Source organism: Haemaphysalis longicornis, unplaced genomic scaffold, assembly GCF_048455015.1.
Source record: "Haemaphysalis longicornis isolate Haplotype H1 unplaced genomic scaffold, Haemaphysalis longicornis Haplotype H1 scaffold_5, whole genome shotgun sequence".
NCBI classification, from domain to species: Eukaryota; Metazoa; Arthropoda; class Arachnida; order Ixodida; family Ixodidae; genus Haemaphysalis; species Haemaphysalis longicornis.
Genome location: NW_027526385.1, coordinates 5,373,948 through 5,380,260, shown reverse-complemented (window position 1 = coordinate 5,380,260; position 6,313 = coordinate 5,373,948). Strand labels below are relative to the sequence as shown.

The 6,313-nt window shown below is 53.3% G+C and overlaps 1 pseudogene; it reads left to right on the top strand.

Annotated features, from left to right (window-relative positions):
- The first annotated feature begins 796 nt into the window (after positions 1 to 796).
- On the top strand, positions 797 to 1,403 carry LOC144139029 (uncharacterized; annotated as a pseudogene).
- Positions 1,404 to 6,313: the final 4,910 nt, after the last annotated feature.

The following is a 6,313-nucleotide window of genomic DNA, read 5'->3' as shown; positions in this document are numbered from 1 at the left end:
AGCGGTTAGAAGCTGGAGCTAGCAAAGAATACGAGCCAATACTGCAGTCCGCTAGTCCTGAAAATTCTTGCATTGTAAATTTGTCCTGCGCTACCCTCTCTCCTGCTGAATTGAGTCTGTTATCTCGTGGCCTACGTTTTTGCCCGGCAACTGGTGGTTTCAACAAATTTACCTCTTTAAAGACCTGGATAACTTTTGCCGTAATTTCCGACTACGAGAGTATTTCCACGATCGCCCCAGCCCTAATGAGACGCATGACCCTTTACCCTCTCATAAGCATTGGACTCCCCCGACACAGCGTGACAAGTGTCTAGACATGTATATATCTGCCGTCACGCGGGACATTCTTGACGCCTACAAAAAGCAGGCCCCATATCGTAAGAATCTTTCGGCCGATGAAAGCAACGCGCTCAAGTTGTTAGCGACACATCCTGAAATCATCATTAAGCCAGCAGACAAAGGAGGCGCAATAGTTGTCATGAATAAAACTGACTATATAAACGAAGCCTTGAGACAATTATCCCACAGTTCTTTTTATAAACGTGTCTGCAGAGGTCCCCACCCTTCAGCCATTTAGTTCGGCTGCCACTAGCGTGTGGTGCCACTTAGTTTGTATATATTATGCCCCAAATAAAGTGTGGGACTTCTTTTGTCAGCTGAGCAGCTGTCGTGCGCATCGGCTCTTACTGCGGGCCGGGGCCACTCGTGCTCCCGCACGCTCACGCGAAATGGTGTCAGAAGTGGCCGCGTAACCCCCCCTCCCCCCCCATCCCGGACTCACCCTGACCGCACTACGATGGCCCTCAAGGACGGAGCGCCGCCGACAATGTTCAGCCTCAACCTCCAGCCGCCCGCACCGTTCGACTTCACGAACCCCGGAACCTGGCCAGCATGGCTCAGCCGCTACGAGGACTACGCCGTTATTTCGGGCCTGACTCAAGCGTCCGGCGACATGCAGGTACGCTCGTGGGGCCGGAGGCCCGCCCACTGCTCGAGACGTTCTCGCTCAACGCCGCATCACTCGCCTCATTGCAAGCGGTTGCCGCTCGCTTCACCGACCACTTTGTGCACCCGGCGAACGAACTCTACGAGTCATCGCGTTTTCACCGACGCGTTCAGTTGCCCGACGAAAGCATCGACGCCTACTACGCCGAACGGTGTAAAATGGTGAAGCAGTGCAACTATCCGTCAACTGAGGTGGAGCAAAGGCTGGTGCGCGATAGATTCGTCGTCGGCCTCCGCGACTCGCGCCTTTCGGACCAGCTTTGCAGGACCGCCAAGTTGACGCTCAAAGAAGCATGGATGCAGGCCCGTCAATCAGAAGACGCCGACAAAGAACAAATGTTGCCCCAAAACCGCGCAGAGCCCTCCCGCGAGCTACCCCTCGAGGCCGTACGCGATAACAAGTTCGCCTCTCGCCGCCGCAACTACGATAAGGCGCCTTTGCCGTTGCGGAAAGCAGAGCGCCCCCCCCAGCCGTCAACATGTGAATTCTACGGCCGCGCGCCACATCCACGTTTGAACTGCCCTGCACAAAATTCCACCTGCAACTTCTGCAAAAAGAAACGGCACTTTGCTGAAGTGTGCCGTGCTAACGCTGTTGGGACGCCCGCCGCGGCAAAGTTCGTCGACGTCACCGTTGACAACTACACAGCGCAGTTCGAGGTCGATTCTGGAACCGAGGTGTCCGCCGTTCCGAACGACTTCCCTGCGTTGCCAGCTAAGCTCGACCAAGTCAACACCCTGCTCACCGGACCCGGTGGTCAGCTGCTTCGTGTGCTAGGTTCGTGCACGGCAAGACTTCGGTGGCACGGGAAAATGAGCTCTCAGCACTTGTACGTGATCCAGTCTCTCACTGGGACTGCCGGCGCTTCAAGCCCTTGAAGTTGTAAAGTTTCTCGACGAACTCCAGACTCCAAAAGCAACTTTGCGCGCGGAGCTCTTCCAAGGATTGGGCACCCTCAAGGACGAGTACACTATCCTCCTTAGACCTGATGCCGTACCCTTCTTCCTAAGCGCGCCTCGCAGGATTCCCATTCCGCTGCTCGAGGTCGTCCGCCACGAGCTTGACAAACTGGAGGAAGGAGGCGTGATTCGCAGGGTCGAGAATCCAACGCCTTCGTGCTTTGGTCTCGTTGTAGTCCGGAAAGCCGATGGTTCCTACCGGCTGTGCGTTGACTTGACTCAGCTTAACAAGGTTGTCCTTCGTGAACGCCACATTCTACCAACTATAGAGCAAGTCCTTGGCCTCCTTAACGATGCAACAGTTTTCTCAAGGCTGGATGCAACAGCCAGCTTCCACCAGGTTAAACTCTCTGCTGACTCCCAAGTGCTCACAACCTCCATAACCCCATTTGGCCGATACTGATTCTGCCGGCTCCCCTTTGCCATCACCTCCGCGCCGGAGTACTTCCAAAAACAGATGGCCAGGATCCTGGAGGGCCAGGAAGGAGTCGCCAATATGATAGACGACATTCTGATCTTTGGGCGCACCCGCGAGGAGCACGACGCCAGACTGAGCCAGGTGCTGTCTCGCCTTGCAAAAGCAGGCATCACATTGAACCAAGACAAGTTTCGTTTTGGTGTCTCCCAAGTCTCCTTCCTAAAAGTGATCGTTTCAGCACAAGGTATCAGGCCAAGTCCAGACAAGGTCGAAGCAGTCAAAGCCATGGAGGCTCGAACCGACATCGCAGGTGTCCGACGACTGCTCGGAACGGTCAACCATCTTGCCCGGTTTTTGCCTTGCATCTCGGATGTCACAGCTCCCATCAGAGCACTTCTAAGCAAGTCTGTGAGTTGGGTGTGACAGCATGAACAAAATGATGCATTCGAAAAAATCAAGGAACCACTAACGTCAGACCGTTGCATGGCCAAGTACCATCCGTCATACGCCACCACAGTTCGGCTGACGCAAGCTCGTTTGGACTCAGCGCGGTCTTGCTACAGACCCAGCCCTCTGGAGAGCGCCGCTGAGTTGCGTTTGCTTCGAGGTCAATGACCAAGGCAGAGTAGCGTTACAGCCAGACAGAAAAGGAAGCGTCGGCAACGACATGGGCTATCCAACGGTTTGACGAATTCGTCCGCGGTATCACCTTTGATGTCGAGACAGATCACCTACCACTCGTTTCACTCTTCGGCAAGATGGAGCTGGACATGCTGCCGCCTCGCATATAGAGGCTCCGGTTAAAGACCATGCGATACCAGTTCCAGATGCTGCACGTGGCAGGAAAGCTGCTAGCTACGGCAGATACGTTGTCACGCATCACCCAAAAGGTGTCCCTCCCCCTGGACACCGTGGAATTGTTTGCAGCTCAAGTGATCAGCGGCATGTCAGAAGCCTTGCCACTAAGCCCACAGGACGTGCGACAGGCACAAGAGTCAGATGGCGAATGCAGAACCCTCACCTCCTTCTGCCAGAATGGTTGGCCACAGAAGTCAAAGCTGCCACTGCACCTCTCCCAGTATGCCTCAGCAGCAGATGAGCTCGCTGTGTGTGACGGTGTTCTACTGAAAGGCGCAAGGATAGTCATCCCACATTCCCTTCGGCCGGCTGTCTTGACGCCGTTATACGAGGGACACAAAGGCATTAATAGGACGAAAGCTCTTGCTCGAGAGTCCATTTGGTGGCCTGGCATTTCGGCAGACATTACCTCGCTGGTAACCAACTGCGAACAGTGTGCTTCCACTCGGGTGAACCTTGCAGAACCCCTGATCTCCACGGCCCTACCTGGACGACCCTGGGAACTTGTCGGCATGGACCTGTTCCACCCCCGCAGCCAGACATTCATCTTGGTGGTGGACTACCACTCCAGGTACCCTGAAGTCGTACCCCTGAGGAGCACAACGGCTCAGGCAGCCATTGACGTCCTCAAAAGCATCTTTGCCCACTATGGGATTCCGCGAGAGGTCAGATCGGACAACGGTCCACCGTTCTCTTCGCACGAGTTTGCAGCGTTTGCGGCATCTTACGGCTTTGATCACGTCACCAGCAGCCCGCACTATGCACAATCGAACGGAGAGGCGGAAAGAGTGTTCACGACCATCAAGGAGTTGTTCTGCAAAGCAGCAGATACTCATCTGACCTTGCTCAGCTACCGGGACACCCCAGGAGTCGATGGCTTCAGCCCGGCCCAACTCTTGATGGGACGACAACTCCGAACCAAAGTTCCGAAACAGGACTCCCAGTTATCTCCTCACTGACCGTCGAGGAAAGACGTAAGGAGCAAAGACGCAGCCTACAAGCAGAAACAGATCGCTGACTTTAACAGGCATCACGGAGCTCGAGGATAAAACAGGCCAGTGTGTCTGGGTGTGACCCGACCAGGTCAAGGCTACTGTGCTGAGCCCAGCACGACGACCACGAAGCTATGTCGTGGAAACGGAGCAGGGTGGCGTCCTACAACGCAACCGGCGTCACCTAGTGCCTTTTGCACCTCCTGCGCCAAGGGTGGAACCACCGCCGTGTGAGGAGGAAGAGCCGCAGCGGCCACTTCCCCTTCCGGAACCCGCAGTGCAACCACCCGGTTCCTTTGGACTGGCCCTTGCAGACAGTGACCGCAGTGGTGTGACGCGGACACGTAGTGGCCGCCGTGTTGTGCCTCTGGACCGCCTGAACTTGTAACGTGCAGTGTCTGGCGTCCTCCCTCTTCCGTCTGGTCCTCAAGGGGGGAGATGTAGAGGTCGCCACCCTTCAGCCATTTAGTTAGGCTGCCACTAGCGTGTGGGGCCACTTAGTTTGTTTATATTCTGCCCCAAATAAAGTGTGGGACTTGTTTTGTCAGGTGAGCAGCTGTCGTGTGCATGGGCTCCTACTGCGGGCCGGGGCCGCTTGTGCTCCCGCACGCTCACGCGACAGTGTCGATGCGAATCTCACAGAAGAATTTAATGCCACTATCAAGTAAACCCTACAAACTTTGGCACAGGCTAATAAGGTAGCACCGGACGCAATAAAATCCCTTGTTCCACTCAGTGCGGTAGCAGGTAGATTCTATCTACTGCAAAAATACATAAAAAAAGATAATCCAGGTAGTCCCATCGTATCCGGAATTGGCACAGTGACAGAAAAACTATCCATTTATGCAGACGCGCTCGTAAACAATATCCCACCTAAGTTCCCTTCATTTGTAAAAGACACAAACCATTTTTTAAACGATATCATGGAACTCTACATTCCGCCCGGTTCGCTGCTCGTGACTTTGTAAGTAGCCTCATTGTACACTAATATACCTCACGGCGATGGCATACGAGCTGTCGTTGAAACCTATGGAGCTTTCTGCGAAACAAGTCCAGTTGACGGTGACACACTGTCAACGTTGTTAAAACTGATTCTCGAACTAAATAAATTTGATTTCGATAGTGCACACTATATTCAGATAAATGGTACTTCAATGGGAACTAGGGTGGGACCAGGCTATGCTAATATTTTTGTGTTCTCTCGAAACAGCATACCTGGATAAATGCGCTCTTAAGCCCTTCTATTACAAGCGCTTCATAGACGACGTTTTTCTAATTTGGCAACATGGCTGTTATATCGCGGCGGAAGCCGCAGAAGAACGACGAAGCGACCACTGTCGTCGACGATCACCAACCAAAAACTGAACTTTTATTCAGAGGCATGCATATATATACAGAGGTCACCTGGTGGCAAGTAAAGACAACATAAACCGAATCGAAACCGAAACTGAAACACTACATATTCCCCTCCTTAAAAGACCAATGTTAAAAATTGTTAGTGGATTAGTATTAGTACGAAAATACACAATATTTACAAGTATTTACAACCACACATGGCATGTGCGCTTCACAATAATGTCTGATGTACAACTATGCAGCATACATTCGACGACTGCTATATAACAAAAAAAAACACAATTGCAGAACCACTGAAACGTCTCAACAAAGTCCACGTAGCACTCAAGTTGTGTCACTGCACCAGTATACACACAAACACCAGCTACACACGGTCCCCGTATCGATCCGGAGGTTTTCTGTTCCTCGGTGGCTGGACCCGACGTTGAGGTACTGGGTGCTTCGACGCAGCTGGCGCTGAAGCTTGTAGCGTGGGCGTAGCTGGTGAAGCTTCGGACTGCGCTATTGAGGAGCGATCCTCGGGTCGCTCAGGCGCCAAAGGCGGGGTTGCAGGTTCGAAGACAGCGTCATGATGCGGATTCCACGCGGCTGATGGCGCAGGTACCTTAGATAACTTCGAAGCGTTCCAAGTTCGTCCATCGTCAAGCCGGAACCTTGATGGGCCTTGTTGGTGGACAACCTTCTGTGGGTGGCTAAACGCGAGGTCGCCCTTAGCAGATATTCC